At 51.2% G+C, this 18,126-nt stretch overlaps 1 pseudogene; it reads right to left on the bottom strand.

The window, feature by feature from the left end:
* LOC125318825 overlaps positions 1–18,126 on the bottom strand; it is a 157,891-nt pseudogene that overhangs the window by 61,915 nt on the left and 77,850 nt on the right.

The raw sequence follows: 18,126 nt of genomic DNA, 5'->3' as shown, positions 1-18,126 counted from the left end.
CCGGGCTAGGAGAGATTTACCAGACATTCCCTGGCCTGAGGGAGAAAAGGTGTTTAGGGATGGGTCTGCAAGGGCAGCAGAAGGGAAAAGAGTGACAAGACACGCTGCTCTGAAGGAAAGGGAATGAGACAAAGCGCGGCTCAGCGCCCGCATGCTCAGCTCAAAGGGCCGAGCTGGGGGTGCTTGGAAGAGCCTGGCACTGAAATGCCCTGAGCAGGAAGGCTTCAATATCTTCTGCTAACAGCATGGCAGCTCACAGCGGGGCAGAAGCATTTCCGACTGCTTCAGCAATCCCTGCATCAGTTCTTAAGGCATGTTTGGAACAAACAATTCCAAGATATGAGATTGTGGAAACAATAGACTCAGACAGGGGAACTCATTTTACAGGAAAGATCCTTCAGGCCGTTCTGGCTGCTTTAGGAACACAGTGGGACCTCAAGATCCCCTGGCACGCCCAGAGTTTGGGTCGGGTGGAAAGAATGAATGGGGAAATAAAGAAACACCTTCTGAAGCTGCTGAGAGAAACCAAGATGCCACGGGTATGGCTGCTGCCATTGGCTTTTGGCAAGAAGAAGAGCCAGACCCAAGGCAGATATTCAATTATCTCCCCTGGAATTGATGTTTCCAATTCCTCACCCTGCTCATTCTCGACCTAGTGGGGGGTGGAGATCAGGGATGTCTGTTTCAAGCAGTCTGTGGCCAGAATCCTGTCTCTTGTGAAATCTCTTCCACAGGAAGCTCGGCTGGCACAGACCCTGCCTTGGCACTTTGCTGCCCACAACATCCAACCAGGACATCGGGTCCTGCCTGAGGAGCGCAAAGAAGCACCACTGGTGGCCAAGGGCGTGGCCCATTCCAAGTGTCCCCGAGCACAGAAACAGCCGCCAGCACAGCTGAACACGGGGGGACCCCTCACCCTCGCCTCAAGCTCTCTGAAGCCCCGCGGATTTGCACTCCCCGGCTGCAGGAGGACCATGCGAGGCCGCCACTGACCCTGCACAGAAGGGGCCGCAGCAGCAGCCAGGGCTCCACAGCGGGGGAAGCCCCGGGGGCTGCCCACAGATCCTCTGCTGAAATAGTCTGGCTGGGCACCTCCTCTGGCATCTCCAGGCACTGGGGGCCAATCCTCGCTGGCACTGGGCGACCTTCAGAGCTTTCTGTGCCTGCACTCGCCACAGCTGCTGCGCGAGACAGCGGGAGAATTCCACTCTGGCTCTCAGTTACACTCACACTCTGGGCTGGGTGGGATTAGGTTACACCATTAGAATGTTTTTTCCTAATATCAATAATCTTACTTTGATATTGCAAGTAAGGTTTGGGCCAGGGACGTGAGAGACAATTTTTAGTTTTAGGAGAAGAAGTAGCAAAAATCTTTGTTGCTTTGAGATTTTATTCTGTATGTGTGTGCATGGCTGTTAGTGATGGCAAAATTTTGGTATGGGTTTTTTGACATTCACCTTTAGGTTGCATTTTGCAAAACTAGAAGAGCTCTAAAGGAGTCCCTTTAACTCATAAACAGTTAAAAGAACATAAAAAAAAAAACCAAACAAAACAACAACAACAAAAAAAGGCTTGGGGGGGGGGGGGGGGGGGGCAACATGTGAGTCACCTGATGGCTGCCCTGCAAGAGAAGCTTCGTCCCAGGAAGCCAGCAGAGGAGCTTTAGAAATGCAAATTAACTCTGCTGCGGGAAGTGTGCACAATGTCCCAGGCTCTCCTTGCCTGCCACAGGAATTGGGCTGATTCCCTCTGCCCCTCACCCCAAGCTCGGCCTTCCTGCACAGATGGAATTTGCATCGCTAAAGGCAGAGCCCACACTGAGCATCTCTGACTCTGCAACAGAAATCCCTGAAGCTGCAAAGGAAAACAGCAAACGGAGAATGTTGGGAGAACTTCACTCAAAAAGGCAGGGGGGAATCATCCCTCTCCCCACTGTTATAAATGTATTGTGATGTTGGCTTTTTGCATGTTAAATAATTGTTATGAATGTATTGTGATGTTGGCTTTTTTTTCATGTTCCTTAATGTTAGGAAAACTTTACCTAGGTTCTGTAATGATATAGAATGTCTACTGTTTATGTAGTCAATTTAGAAAAGATAGGCAGAGAAAATCTTCACATTCCTGGAGAATCTTATCAGAAGAAAAACCAGAAACCAGACAGAATGGAGCCAAGGAGGAAGTTAAGGCTGATGGAATGATACTTAGCAACGCCAAAGAATTTATGAATCATGCATGATGGTGATGAATATGCAATATGAGATGTACTTTTAAAGACGATCTTTTGGATGTAGAGGTGTGCCTTTGGCTCTGCCAAAGCACCTGGCCATAATACCCTTTTTGCTATTGTCTCCTAATTGTCCCTTTTATTAAACTTTCATTAAAATTTTACTAAGAGTGAACCTCGTTTTTCACAATTTGGTGGCCCGTACGGGGGAAAAGGCCTCACCTCTGAGATCTCCCAGGGAACCCAGAGCGGGGGGGGGGGGCACCCCCACCTGCTTTTGGCAGCCTCGCTTTGTGTTTCCCGGCAGGGTCAGGGGGTTTGCAGGTCAAACACCCGGAGGGCAAGAGAGGAGACAAAGAAAAAAGAAAGGAAAGGCTCCCTAAGATACTGCGGTAACTATACACGTAAAATCTTGTGCACGAAGACTCCGAGAAAGGGGAGTATTTTTTCTTTCCTCTTTTTTTGGGGGGATAAGGGGGATGGAAGTGTGTGCATGAGACGCGGGCTGGTTACCCCAGAGCTGCGAAGCGAGTGTGGAGCCTCTGAGGCTGCGGCTCTGCTCTGCCGCGAGGGAAGCAGTCAGTAAAGAGGCGAAGCCAAAGACAAAAGGAGTGAGAGAACCCCCGGTGTAACTGAGACTGGGTTTCAGGGGAGGGATTGGACTCCTTGAAGGAGGGGAGTCAAGAGTTTCCTAGTATTGGATCAGAGAAATTTAGGGTTTAAGACTGCCGGATTGAGGGTTCAAAAGTCAAGAAATCCGGGCTTAACTCTGCTAAATTGAGGGTTAGTTCCAAGACATTTGGGTTTTGAGACTGCTGGATTGAGGGTTAAAAATTCAAGAAATCCAGGCTTAATTCTGCCAAATTGAGGATAAATCCAAGAAACCTGGAACTTTGGGCCCAGGGGTGAATATTGGCCAACAATTTGAAATTAAAAGGTACCTTAATCTTGTGTGGTTGTGACTGATAGCGCTTGAGAAAGAGAAATTGGAAGAATAAAAAGGAGTGAGTGAGAATGAATGAAAATGTATGCGATAGAAATGTTAAACCTTGAAATACAACTTTATTTTCTGGACGGAGGCATACTGTATTAAGAGGAAGGAACTTTTTTATTCTAGGAGAAGAAAGGGGAAAGAGGTGGTGGGGTTTGAATAGTTGTTTTGTTGGTTTTTATTAAAACAAAAAGTGGGAAACAAAGGCCTGGGAAGGATAGATAAGATTCTGAGAAAATGGGACATAAAACTAGTAAGCAAGTGTCAGGCAAAAAAAAAAGGGAATAGAGGTGTGCCAGCGGAGATATCCCAGGAAAGCCCTCTGGGAGTTATGTTAGCTAACTGGAATAAAAACCCAAGTACAAAGAAAAAAAAAGCAAAGTCAAAATGATACAGTTTTGTATATTTGATTGGGCCGAGAAGGAAATAAGATCCGACCATGTTTTCTGGCCCAGACATGGCTCTTGAAGTCTGGATCTGTCAGGCTTTACAAGTATTTGTAAATTCAAAAGAACCCTTTAACACAGAAGAAAGCAAGTATGCTTCATGCTGGGTGGGAAACATAGGGCCTAAGGGGATAAGAATTTTTAAGTTGTCAGAGACCCGAGAAAAGGAGAAAAGGGAAAACAAGAAAGAGAAGGGCTGGGAGCCCCTGGAAGCATCGCCCCCTCCATTCCCGCCTGCCTCGCCCCAAGCCCAGGCTCCTGTGGCGCCGCTCCCGGAGCCCGAGGTCCCGCCTGTGCCGGCTCTCAGGCACCGCCCGCGGCTCCACCGCTTGTCCCAGCGGCTGCAGCTCTGCCGGTGGCCCCGGTGTTCCCACCGCCCCCTCCAGCCCCTGCGGGTCCTGTGGGAGCCCAGCCCACCCCTTACGGTGTCCCTGTGCCTGTCCCTAGCCCGGGTATCCGCTCCGCGGCAGCCCAGCCCGCTGCTTTTGGACCCCCGCTTGCCCCTGCCCCGGTGGTGGCCCCAGTCCCGGCCCCGGTCCCGATGTCCGCGGCCGTTCCGCCGGCCCCTGCCCCCGCTGCGTTCTCTGCCGCGGCTCCATTGAACCCGGCTTCGGCCCCGCGGGCTGTGCTGGGCCCGCCGGCAGCTCAGTCCTGTCGCCGTGGCTGCTGCGGCCCCGTGCAGAGGCTCCACGCCAGACTCTGGGATCCGCCAGAAGAGCTGGTCCCCTTGCCAGTTCCAGTGGCACTTCCCGCCTTTGCCCCCCCACTCCTGGAGGAATCAGCCTCGGAGAGGATTCCCACCTCCTACCCCCCCCCCCCACCCCCCACCTGCCCCGTTCCCCTGGCAACGACCGCTTCTGCCGTTTCTCTTAAAAGAGAAGCAAAACACCAAAGTTCGAGCAGATCTCGAGGAACGAGCCCTTTCAGAAGGAAATAATAGATGTAGAGGGTTCTTCCAGATGTGTACAAGGAAAAAGAATGTCAGGGTAGGCTTTAGTTGATGGGGGGACTATGCACACTGGAACATTTAGCACACAAAAAGGGAAATATATATACTGATTCAAGTTACGCTTTTGGAGGGGTGCACGCCTTTGGGAAAATCTGGGAAGAAAGGGGATTGCTTGGTTCAGAGGGAAAGGGGTTGATGCATGGGGGACTTGTTTTGGAGGTTTTAGAGGCATTGGAATTACCTGCAGAGACAGCTGTGGTACATATGGGGGAACACCGGGGGGGGATGGCCTCAGAGATGGGAGGAGGGAGTTTGGCAGATCGGGGGGGGCTGAGGATGCTGCAGAGAATGGGATAAAAAAGGGTTGTGTTAATTTTGACCTCAAAGAATGAAAAATTGGAGACTCCAAAATTCAGTGAAACAGAGGAGAAGGAATTAAGCGGGATGGGAGGAAGGCCAGATGAATGTGGAAAATGGAGGCTTCCGGACGGAAGGCAGTTGCTTAATAAGGCACTCACCAGATGAAAGTTTGGTAAGAAAGTTTCACAGATATGTAAGCTTGGCAGAAAGATCTCTGAATGTAGAAACTGAGGATGAGATAGAAATGAAAGCAAGTTTTGATATAAAGTAAAAGATGTTTTGCTGAACCAGTGATCACTGAATAACTGAGAAGGCAAAGGTTGGAGATGAGTTGGAAGGAGATTTTTATGCTTAGGACAAAGGTATGTGACTACAAACAAAGACATGTTTTTCACCAAGTAAATAAGTCTCAAGAAGAGCATAAGTAAATAGGAAACATGTTCTTACCAAAAAGAGAGATATGGCAGGCAAACAAGAAATGTTGATGTAGCAAGAAGAAGAGAGGTCTGAGAATTTTCCATTCTAAGCTTAAATTGTAACTTACTTACTCTTGTGATTGGATAATAATGACTATAATATGGTGATGGTAGTAGTTATAAATAGGCTATAGGCAGATGTAAAGGTATTGTGTATGGTGCTTATTGGTTGCTATGTATTAAGATACTCAGCAAAGAAAAGTATAAAATGCTTTGTAACTTGAACAGAAAGCGGCTTCAGGTATGCCTACAGCTGGAGCTGACAGCTGTGGGGCTGGCTCTGGATACCCACTCCCTGAAATGCTGTAACTTCGCCTATGCAATAAACAGCTTTCAGGAGAGCTGCCTGAAGTCCAGACATCCTTCATGAACCCTTCTCCTATAGTTTGGGTTACCCTTTCTGACCACCCAACATGGAACTGCTACCTATGAATTAGGGGAATGAGTGTTAAAGAATATGTCAACACAATTGCAAGGACCCTTGAAGATTTGCAGTTAAAAGAGATAATCCCTCAAACCACACCTTTAGACTTTAAAATCCATAACATCCATCCAGGGGAGTGGGTACTAGTAAAAACATGGAAAGAGCAATCTTTAACTCCACAAGGGAAAGGTCCTTTTCAGGTGCTACTGACAACTGAGGCAGCGATCCGGGCCAAGGAGCGAGGGTGGATCCACGTCAGCAGAATCAAAGGACCCGTGCAGGAACCTAAGGAGTGGACCAGAACATCTATGCCTGGTGATACCAAGGTAACTCTTAAGAGGGAACTGGGGGTTGATGCGCTGGGAAAACCCAAATGACTCAAGAGATACACCAAGAATCACACCTGACTGGGAAATAAGGCCAAGCTTATATCAGTGGTTTCAAGTATTGCCTGGACAGGTCCTGAGACACCTCCGATACCCTCCTTGGGGAGGAATCCTTCCACTCCAAACAGGAGGATCAGGACTATTTAGGGCTGAGGGTTCTCATATTCTGGCCTTAGCCTGTGATTTATTCAAAAAGGAGGAGGAATTGCTACCTCCAAGAGTGCCGTACCACATACCCTGTCTGATCCACCCCAATACTGGACATGCTAGCTGGGTTAACTGTAAATGTCTAGACTGTAAAAACTATTGCTATTGTAGTTCACAGAAACGACACTCATTGCATGAAGTGTCAAACGCCAAATCTATTCCCCATCCAGGTAGAGCAAAGAACAGCTGAAACAGTAACCCTGCTTTGTGGATGGGAATTACTAGTGCCTGTTGAATGGGAGATACCTGAGGAACAGCGGGAAGCTACAATTAAGAAGTGTCAAAAGCAATTTGCCTGGAAATTAGCAAAGAGGAAGTGACGAGGAAATAGAGGGCAAGACCGAATTGACCACTGTACTTGCCACCAAGAAGATCACATACCCCTGCTGTGGGTAGCAACCCCATAGGCAGGGGAGGTGGAGATATCAGCCATATCAGACCTCTGTTATTCCTTTATCTGTCAACTCCTCTTTTGTCTCTTCCCTCTGGGGATACCAACACAGCCATGCCATAGGTGCTACCAAAAGCTGTATATGGAAAACAGCGAGGTTCCTTTATCATTGTGCATACCCATGTCACTGTTATAACCCATCCAAAATAGAAAACTGTATGCAAAATGAGAAAAAGTACTGGATTGCAGAAAACCTAGGAACAAGCAGTAGCAGGTTGGGAAGTAAATGTCCAAAAAGGGAAAGATGGATTTGTTTCACGTATATTGTTGGGAGAAAAGTCTCAGGCTTAGTAAAAGAACAACTGGTAAATAAGGAGGCAAAGCCAGCACAACAATCTAACTCTGTATCGACCCCAATTCAAGACATGTATGTGAAACTCAAACAACAAATAGAAAATGAAAAGGAAATCTCAAAATTTGGAAAAAACTTGTTTGTGGAATTAGGGGAAAGGATAGGTAAGGAGCTTAATGTAACCAACTGTTGGGTCTGTGGAGGGCCTCTGATGACAGAGGAATGGCCATAGAAAGGCAGTAGCTTGAGCCCAATAGAACTCCTTAAGTGGAATCAGACAAAGATAAGGGGAGAAAACAGACCAGAAGGGTGGGTACTGAGTTCAACAGTGATAGGAGTGTCTTTGGCGTACCGGGAACAATTTCCTCAACAAAGTAGGAAATACTCCTTGTAAGAGATACTTTTAAAGTCAGTAAAGGAACTTTTACATGGTGGGTCCCCGAGAAACCAACTCTGTATTGGACTCAGGAAAAAACAAAGGAAAATAATTGTAAATACAATAATAAGGTCAAACTCTTTCAATGCAATGATACAAACAAAAATCCTTATTTTGGGATCCCAGACATTTCAGAATTTTGGGAAAATATAAATCAAAAAAAAAATTCGATTACTGGAAGGCACCAGATGGCCTATTTTGGATATGTAGAAAAAGGGCATAGGCAAAGCTCCCCTCTCAGTGGAAAAGGAGTTGTACCGTGGGAATCATACACACAGGATTCTTTCTTTTACCCAAGCCAGACGGAGATCAACTAGGAATACCAGTGTATGAGGATCTAAAAAGGAATAAAAGAGAATTGATTGGAGAACCTCAAAAATGGAGAGACGAGGAATGGCCCGCTGAGCGCATAATTGAAACGTATGGGCCAGCCGGCTGGGCACGAGATGGGAGTTGGGGATATCGAACCCCAATTTACATGCTGAATCACATTATAAGACTCCAAGCAGTTGTAGAAATAATAACGAACCAAACTGGTCAGGCACTGGAATTACTAGCTAGCCAACAAAGCCAAACAAGAGGTGCAGTGTATCAGAATAGGTTGGCTTTAGACTATCTATTGGCTGAAGAAGGAGGTGTTTGTGGAAAATTTAATACATCAGACTGTTGTTTGAAGATAGATGACCATGGGGATGCCGTCCTAGATATAGTCAAAAATATCAGAAAAATAGCCCATGTGCCGGTCCAAAAGTGGGAATCTGCACTAAAACTTAGCTGGTGGGATAATGTATTGGGAATAGAATGGTGGAAGAAGCTAGGCTTTTTCCTTTTATGTGCCACTGCATGTTGAGGTAGCTCAGCCTGCTCTCGGGCTGAAACCATCAAATGTCAGTCAAACCAGAGCCATCCACTGGGTGGATTTCCCCACCCAGCACAGTGGATCGGAAGGCGGACCAGGAGAGATCTAGGTTAGCTCCCCCGGGTGGCTCCCAATCCTAAATTACCTCCCCCTGTTCCAGAAAGTTCTCCCTTTCTTAGTTATTAATTGGTTCCCTGTTGTGACTCCTGCCTCCCTGTTTTCCCCATTTGTGCTGAAAAATTGTATCCTCCCCTCTGCTTGTATCCCATTGATTGTTTTCTCTTTCCCTGCCTTGCTCCACCCCCCCATAAAGGGGTGAGCCCGCTTCTTCTCGGTGCGTTTTTCTGGTTCCTGGACCCTCCCACAAATAAACCTGTTGGAACCCACACCAGAGGCCCCTCCCGCCTTCTTTGCCTCTGGGCTAACGCGAGCCTAATCCACCGGCCGCCCGACGTGCTTCCTCTGAGGAGGAGCCAGCGCACGCACCCATCCCACGCCGATTCCACTGAGCCGTGCAGCGAGGACGCTGTGGAGGCCAACGCTGCGTCCCCTCTGCCCGAGGGCACGCCGGGGCTTGTGGCAACAAGTCCCCGGTTCCGTTAACCACAGGCTTGATATTTCTCCCTTGCCTGATCCCCTGTTTCATTCGATTAATATCTACCGTGGTCCAAGGCATGCAAATAGTACCAATGCCTGTGGAACCAAAACTGGCTACATCTGGAACGGCACAAAAGATCATGGTGTTAAAGAAGCAAAATGATATCAAAGACCCCTTTGAAGAAGCAAGATTGATTTGTGAAAAAAATGAGCAAATAATAAAGGCAAGAGAACGAGGGATACTGCTCAAGCCAAATGATCTGTAAAAAAAGGAAAACGGAGGTGTTGTTATGAATGTATCGTGAGGTCGGCTTTTTTTTCATGTTCCTTAATGTTAGGAAAACTTTACCTAGGTTCTGTAATGATATAGAATGTCTATTGTTTATGTAGTCAATTTAGAAAAGATAGGCAGAGAAAATCTTCACATTCCTGGAGAATCTTATCAGAAGAAAAACCAGAAACCAGAGTAATGGAGCCAAGGAGGAAGATAACGCTGATGGGATGATACTTAGCAAGTCCAAAGAATTAATGAATTATGCATGATGGTGATGAATATGCAATAAGCGATGTACTTTTAAAGACGATCTTTTGGATGTAGAGGTGTGCCTTTGGATTTCTGCCAAAGCACCCAGCCATAATACCCTTTTCACTGTTGTCTCCTAATTGTCCCTTTTATTAAATTTTTCTTAAAATTTTACTAAGAGTGAACCTCGTTTTTCACACCACTCCAACATGTGCCGGCATTCTCTATGTTATACAGGGTGGGTTTGACCACTGGGCTGCTTTTGCTGCCAAAAGGTCAGTGAAATCACTTGGGAATCCAAGGATGTGATGATTTAATCAGAGAAAAGCGGTCAATTGATGCATCCCTGGCATTTTTGGCAGCGCCCAAAAATGGGGAAAAGATGAACGGCCACCAGAACAAATCCTACAACACCATGGAGCAGCCCCTGGGAACCCGAACAAATTCATACCAGGTGCCAGAGAACCCACTGATCATTTCAATGCATCATTAGATTACAAGCTGTCCTCCAAATCATAACCAAGCACACAGCTCCAGCTCCTGACCTTCTCACCCGCCAATCCACTCCCATGAGCAGCGCCACATTTCACCCTGGGACGGCATCAGATTCTCTTCCAGCAGAAGGACCAGCAGGTTGTGGAAAATTAAATGACTCAAAGTGCTCTTGGCAAAGAGACGACAAAGGAAAAGTGGTGAAACAGAGAACAAAGGAAAGAAGAAAGCAGCTCATGTACTGCTCCAAATGTGGAAAGGATGGGAATGGGACAGGTTTTCGTGGTTCCCTGGCAGACCATGGGTTAAACCAATGCTGTTTCTCCTCTCAGGTGCTGCAGCAACTCTCATCTGTTTACCATGCGCCACACCTTGCTCAGTGCAGCTCATTCAGCAGGGGATCAAGGGCATGCAGGTGGCAGCCAGGCCTCCTGATCCAGAAACGGCTACAAAAGGACACAGAATGAGGTCACTGAGAATAATCCCAAAACCAAAGGCGGCCCAGGAAGAACAGATTAAGGCATTTTTAAAGTTTGTAAAGAAAAGTACTGAGAAAATAAGAAGACAAGGGACTAAAAGGGAAAAAAATGAACGTGTCTTTACAAACAGATGGTGTGAATCCCATTGCAGATAGGGCCAGGGATTTGGAGATAAGCAAGTAATGGGAGAAACCATAAATTTTAGAAAATGTTACTAATTGACACAAACTGCTGCTCAGCCAAGGTCCCGCTAAATTCCTGAAGTTCCAGAAGAAGAACAAAGCCTTCACAGAGCCACGAATATCGGATGTTATACAAAGTGGGGGTGCACATTAAGGGGCACATGCAGCAGGCGGATCGGGAAGTCTGTACCTTCCAAGGACCTCAGCCACTGCGGAAAGGGACACGGAGATGCGGCCGGGCAAATCGGCATAAAAAGGAGGCTGCGTCCTCCAACACTTGGACAGACCCCACGGGAAATGCCCCGTGGCCTCTCCCTTTGTCCACGAATAAAGTTACTTTTACACGACTCCTCCGGCTCCTCTGGGGACACAAACCTCTGGCCACGGGAACTTTCCCGCACACTGCCGGCCACGGGGCAGCCACCTCTGTCCTACCCACAGCAGCCGGGACGAGCCAGCGCTGCTCCGGCACCGGCTCCTGCCGAGGCAGCAGCGGGAAGGAGACCGCGGGCAGCCGCTCCCGCAGCGCCCTCACGCCAGGGCGAACACGGCGCCCACACGGCACAACGAACCCGCCACAGCCCCCTGCCGCCCCCTCCGCCCGCAGCCAGCCCCGAGCCCCGCCAGAACCGAGCGCGGCTCCCACCTGCGCTGGGGCCGCCTCCGAGCTCCGCCGCCGCCTCACCGGGCTCCGGCCGCCGCCGCCGCTCCCGGGCCCGCACAGACGCTCCGCCAATGGCGCCTCTGCTGCGCCACGGCCGCCCTGCCGGCGGCTCCGGGCCCGGGCTGCTCCCCGCTCCGACCAATCAGCGCGCCAGAACCACGACTGACGGCAGCACCGCCCAATCGGAGCGAGGGGCGGGCTCTGCACACGGCACGGAACCCCCGCCTTTCCTCTCAGTCCGCCATTCCTCGGAAACCTTGGCTGAGGAGCGTTCTTGGCGCTGGGCCCGGCCCGGGCTGGAGGCCTCGGAACCGCTGCAGCCCTGAACCGCCCGGATCTCGGTGTGACCGGGAGCTGAAGGCGCTGGGAACTGCGGGTGAGTCCGGCATGGAGCAGGGACCCACCTGCAGCCCCGGCAGGAGCCCGGGCCGGAGCAGGGGATGCCTGAGAGAGGCCCCGAGCCCGTGGGAAGCCCCTGCAGAGCCGTGGAAGTGGCTCCTGGCGGGACTCGTGAGCCCGTGGGGGATCCCCGCTGGAGCAGCCTGCTCCTGAGGGACTGTGTCCCGCGGCAGGGACCCCAGGCTGGAGCAGGACAAGGATTCCTGTTCCCGAGGGGGAGGCAGTGACATGACCTGACTGCGACCCCCATCCCCTGTGCCCCTGGGTGGGGAGGAGGGAGGGAATGGGGGATAAAGGGAAGCTCGGGAAGGAGGCAGAGGTCGGGGGAAGGTGTTACTTTTCGGATACATTTCACTTTCCTTTCTCTTTCTCTGGTTTGTTTGATAATAAATTCAATTCATTTCCCCAAGTCGAGTCTGTTATTTCCATGATTGATCTTTGCCTACTCTTCTGCTGACCCTGCCGCCTTTCCTGGTGTGTTCTGTTCCCTGCCCAGGTTGAGGGGGGCAGTGACAGAGCGGGTTTGGTAGCCCCGGGCACCCAGCCAGGCCCAGCCCAGCCCAATAATCGCTGCAATAATTCACTCCAGCATTAACCAGCACCAGGGCGGGTCCGGCTGCGCTCGCAGGCAGCCGTTTGGGAGAAATGGGACACAGTGAGAGGAGGGACGTGATGCCAGTGGGTGCAATTGCCTTCCTCCGAGCTGGCAGGGAGAGGAGGAGGGAGAAACTGGTGCAAAGTAAACGGGAGAGCGAGAGGGACAAGGCTGGAGCTGCAGAAGGTGGGCCGCCAGGGATTCTGCTTTCCAGCTCTGTGGGGTGAAAGGAAGTGATGTAAAATCCATCAAGGAAAAGAGAGGAGAAAGAGCAGGTGGTGGAAACCGCCGACAGTTTGGATTCGCTTTATCTGTCGGGTCTGCAAACTCCAAGCAGTGACTGATGCCCGACACTGACAGCGCTGCGATGTGTGCTCTGCCGCTCCTCTGGCTGCAGCCCGGCTGGTGAGACCCCCACGAGCAGCTTCCCGGGAGCTGCTTCGCTTTTTGGGGCCATTTGTGGCAATTTTGCAGGTATTTTTTACCTTGGCACTGTTTTTTGGGGATACGAGGGGCCCCGGCACAGGGCCGGCCCCGGCCCTGGCGCCTCTGGGCTGTTTTGAGGCGGGGGGGAACCCGCTGGGGCCGTGCGGGAAAAGCGGGTGCGGGGTTTCTAAAGGGGCGCGGTGGGAGCTCCGCGGGCCAGACCGGATCGGGCCCAGCAGCGCCCCGGGGCCGCCGCCGTGTGGGGCCGAAGCCGCCCCACACCGGGATCGGTGCCTGGGGGCGGATTCGAGTGAAGGGACTCAGCAGGACCGGTGCGGGAGTGTTTACGTAAGGCACCGAGCTTTGTGGCCGGGGAGACACAATTTTGGGAGGTTTTCCTCCCTGTTCGTGCCGTGGTTTGAACACAGCAGGGAGCAGAGCCAGGAAACATCAGCGCCCATTCATGCGGGCGGCTGTGCAGCGACGGCAGAACCGGCTCCCGCATCCCTCACCTGGCTCCCGCATCCCTCACCTGGCTCCCGCATCCCTCACCTGGCTCCCGTGTCTCCCTCCTGGCTCCCACATCCCTCCCGAGCGTCTGTCCCGACCCCCAGGTCAGAGTTTGGTGGCTTCTCTCTGGCATATCCACTGTGAGTCCAAGTCGCAGTTCTCAGGGGTGATAGTGCTGCCTCTGATCGTCCCACAGAGTCCAGGTCTCTCCCTGAGGTCCAGCTGGAACCTGCAGGGTCAGGAATGAGCCCGGGTCACCCCCGGGGGTCCCTCAGGTGACAGCAGGGTGCCCCCCTTGGCCCCCAGCGCTGCCCCTGGCACTCCCCGATCCCGGTCCTGCTGGGAGCCGTTCACCCACGTCCAGCCCATCCCGGCCGCGGGCACCCAGAGCCCGACCCACAAGGAGAGCGCGGGTTTCTGCAGGGTTTCATGTAGGAATTCCTGCCTCGGGGAAGGAGAAGTGGTGACACTCAACAGGCCATGGATGCTCACCCCAAAACAGGCTCTGTCCTCATCCCAGGACTGAGCCCCACCCGCGTTCCCCATTCTCTGCCACAGGCACCCGGAGGTGCTTGGACACGGGGGGAAGGGGGGAGGCTGATCCCGGGATTCTGGGAGCCCCCTCACCCTTCCCGTGCACCACAAGCCCCCCGGTGCAGCCCCGGGTCCATCCCACGTTCCCGACCCCATCATTGCCCCCAATCCCCACAGTCCTCCCGGCTCCTGCTCCAAGGGCTGTATCCAGGGGAGACGCAGTAGCTCTTGGTCCTGCCCAGCGTCCAGCCCTGGGGGACCAAACCAAACCAAACCGAGCGGAGGTGGGACCCCCCAGCAGCGCCTCTCTGCCGCCCCAGCTGAAGCCCTCGCTGGCTGCTCCAGGCTGGATGGGCAGACTGGGAGCACTGGGAAGGGGCCCCGGCTTGGGGCGCAGCCCCCGGGGCAGCCCCACGGCTCCGCCAGCCGGGATGGAACGTGGGAGGGGGAGCAGGGCAAGGGAGGGGGCTGTCAGTTCCCAGGGGATACAAGGGACAGCGGGGGCACTGCACAAGCATTTCATGCAAAAGTAACAAAATAATGAGGAAAATAACAACAACAGCAACACTGGCACTGTCAATGCTGACAGAGGTCATGCCAGGCCATTTCACAGAATGTTCCAAGTTAGGAGGGACCCAGAAGGATTGAGTCCAACTCTTAATAGTGTGGCCCGTGTGGGGTCAAATCACAACCTTGGCATTATTAGTACCCTGCTCTAAGCCAGGTCGCAGTAATTTAGCAGCAAATGTTTCAGGGCTTTATGCGCAGGTTATGTCAATGTCTGTATTCAGGTTCAGGGGATAAATATGTGGTGTTACAGAAACAGGATGAGTTCTGGGATGGTTGTAGAAGGAGCAAGAAACCCCCAGCCCCAGCACAGGCAGCCACGCATCAGCTTCCACATCATCTCCTCTTCCTGCAGCTTCATCTCCTGGAGACCAGGCACCAAGGGGACCCTGTAAAGTAGCACTGAGGTCACCCTGACAGTCAGTGCACAGCAGACGCTGCGGCTGAGGAAGGACATCCCCGTGCTGGGGGGGAAGAGGTGAAGCTGAGCCTGCCCAGCAGGGAGAAGGTCCTCTCTGCATCCCCTGTTACAGGGGAGTTTGTGCCTGTCTTGGTTTGAAAGACGGGTGTCTGCCAAGGAAGGCAGAAACCTCCCTTGGAATGGAAAATGCAACCCCCTTCCCTCCGAGTTATTATAAATTTGAAATCAAGGGGCTTTCTGGCAAAGATATGGGAAATAGGAATAACAGTTCTTTACTATTATATATCGGTATGTGTATAACCAGTCAAACAAACAGCAATAACTCTGGCAGTAACAGCAAACAATCACAAACCCAGTGCCAGCCTTCTCGGCTGTCAGGCCCTTTCCCCTCGGGTGCAGTTCCGCTCGCAGCCGGCAGGGGCGCTGGCGGCTCCCGGTGAGCAGGGCAGGTGCGATGGTTCCCCCGCGGCTGCAGGGGGCGCTCCGGAGCGAGCTCGGGGAGCACGCGGCACTGGCGGCCTGGGATCCCGGGAAGGGATGGGACAAAGGCTTCACAAACCGCTGGGCAGCCGATCCCGCTGTCCGGCTGGACCCTTGGGAACAGCAGGCTGGAACAGCAGGGACGGAGCACAAATCCCAGGGGGCAGACAAGGAACTCCAGAGCTGCGGTGGGAACCCTGGGAGATCTGGGCAGGCAGGGCATGCGGGGCTACAGAGCAGCGAAGGCTCGAAGCAATGGCGGGGGCAGGGCAGCCGCAGCCTGGCTCCCAGCGGGGCAGGGAAAGGTGGGCTTGGGAATCTGGGGTTTCTCCCTGAGGCGCCCAAGAAGATGGTGAAAAGGTCCCTTTTTTAGTGAGGTGGGGTATTAGGGTCCTGGTGCAACAGCTGAGGCTCCAGTTAGCAGGCTCCACTCATGGTAGAAGAAAGGCAGCTGAAAGCAGAAGCCTGCAGTGCTGATGAAACCCCTCCACAACGATGGCAGCCTCTCTCCATCCCAATGCTGACAACAGCAGCCTGCCCAGGGTGTACCCAACCCCCAGGTGAAAGAGAGTAGCAAGCTGGACCCCTCCCTCTGTGGCCAGGTCTTTTGTTTTTCTTAAGCACCCAGTAATTTTTTGCCCTGGCAACATATATGGGAAAAGTTCTTTAAGAGGAAAAGAAAACAGGAGAATTCCTAAAAACCCCGACATATGCTCATGGTCATCTCATGGTCATGGTTCTGTCCTGGTCACAGTCATGGACATCTCACAGTCACAGTCATTTCCTGATCACCATCATCTCATGCTTATTGTCATCTCACTGTAATGGTCATCTCATGGTCATGGTTGTGTCATGGTCACAGTCATGATCATCTCAGGTCACAAACATCACATGCTCATAGTAATCTCAGTCATGGTCATCTCATTGTAAGGGTCATCTCATGGTCGAGGTCATGTCATGGTCACAGTCATGGTCATTGCATGGTCATGGTCATCTCATGATTGTTTTGTGGTCAACTCATGGCCACAATCATATCATGGTCATCTCACAGCTGTGCTTGTGTCATGGTCATTTCATGGTCACGGTCATTTCATGGTCACAGTCATTTCCTGATCACCATCGTCTCATGGTCATGGTCCTCTCATGGTCATCTCACATTCACCTCATGTCATGATCGTCTCATAACCATGGTCATGTCATGGTCTTGATCACCACATGGCCATGGTGTGTTGTGGTCATCTCTTGGTCATGGTCATCGCATTGTTATGGTCATCTTAGGGCCATGATCATGTCATGGTCATCTCTTGCTCGTCTCATTGTCTTGATGACCTCATGGCTATGGTTTTGTCATGGTCATCTCATGGTCACAGTAATTTCATGGTCATGATCATCTCATGGTCATCTCACATCATGGTCATGGTCATCTTATGGCCATCTCACCATCATGGTCATTTCACTGTAATGGTCATCTCATGGTCATGATCACGTTATGGTCACAGTCATGGTCATCTTGTGGTCATGGTCATTTCCTGGTCACCATCATCTCATGTTCATTGTCATCTCACTGTAATGGCCATCTCATGATCATCTCACAGTCACCTCATGATCATTTCACAGCCATGGTCATGTCATGATCATCTCATGGTCTTGATCACCACATGGCCATGGTGTGTTGTGATCATCTCATGGTCATATCTTGGTCAAAGTCATGTCATGGTCAGAGTCATAGTCATCTCATGGTCTTGATCACCTCATAGCCATGGCAGTATCATGATCATGTCACGGTCATGGTCATCTTATGGTCACCGTCATCTCAAGGTCATGGTTGTGCCATGGTCATTGCATGGCCATGGTCATCTCATGGTCACAATCATGCCCTGGTCTCGATCATGTCACAGTCATGTTGTGGTTAACTCACAGTCATGGTCATCTCATGGTCATGGTCGTCTTCTGATCACCATCATCTCATGCTTACAATCATCTCACTGTAATGGTCATCTCGTGGTCACACTCATCTCATGGTCATGGTATTCTCCTGGTCATGGTCATTTCCTGACCACCATCATCTCATGCTTGTGGTCATCTCATTGTAATGGTCATCTCATGGCCACAATAATGTCATGGCCATGGTCATCTCTTGCTCATCTCATGGTCTTTATGACTCCATGGCCATGGTTCTGTCATGGTCATCTCATGGTCACAGTCATGTCATGGTCACAGTCATGGTCATCTCATGTTCATGGTCATCTCTTGATCACAATCATCTCATGCTCATGGTCATGGTCAGCTCATGTTCACCTCAGGCCTGTGTTGTGGTCGTCTGATGGTCACAGTCCTCTCATGATCAGGATCATTTCATGGTCATCTCATGGTCAACTCATGGCCACAATCATATCATGGCCGTCTCATGTTTATGGTCATTTCCTGACCACCATCATCTTATGGTCATGGTCATCTCACAGTCACCTCATGGTCATAATCATTTCACAGCCATGGTCATGTCATGATCTACTCAAGGTCTTGATCACCACATAGCCATGGTGTGTTGTGGTCATCTCATGGTCATCTCTTGGTCAAGACTGTGTCATGGTCACAGTCCTGGTCATCTCATGGTCATGGTCATTTCCTGGTCACCATCATCTCATGCTCATGGTCATCTCATTGCAATGGCCATCTCATGGTCACCACCATATCATTGTCACCTCATGATCACCTCATGCTCACAATTATGTCACGATCACCTCAAAGCCGTGGTT

This window comes from Corvus hawaiiensis, chromosome 31, assembly GCF_020740725.1.
Source record: "Corvus hawaiiensis isolate bCorHaw1 chromosome 31, bCorHaw1.pri.cur, whole genome shotgun sequence".
NCBI lineage: Eukaryota > Metazoa > Chordata > Aves > Passeriformes > Corvidae > Corvus > Corvus hawaiiensis.
This window is presented reverse-complemented; position numbering and strand designations above follow the sequence as displayed.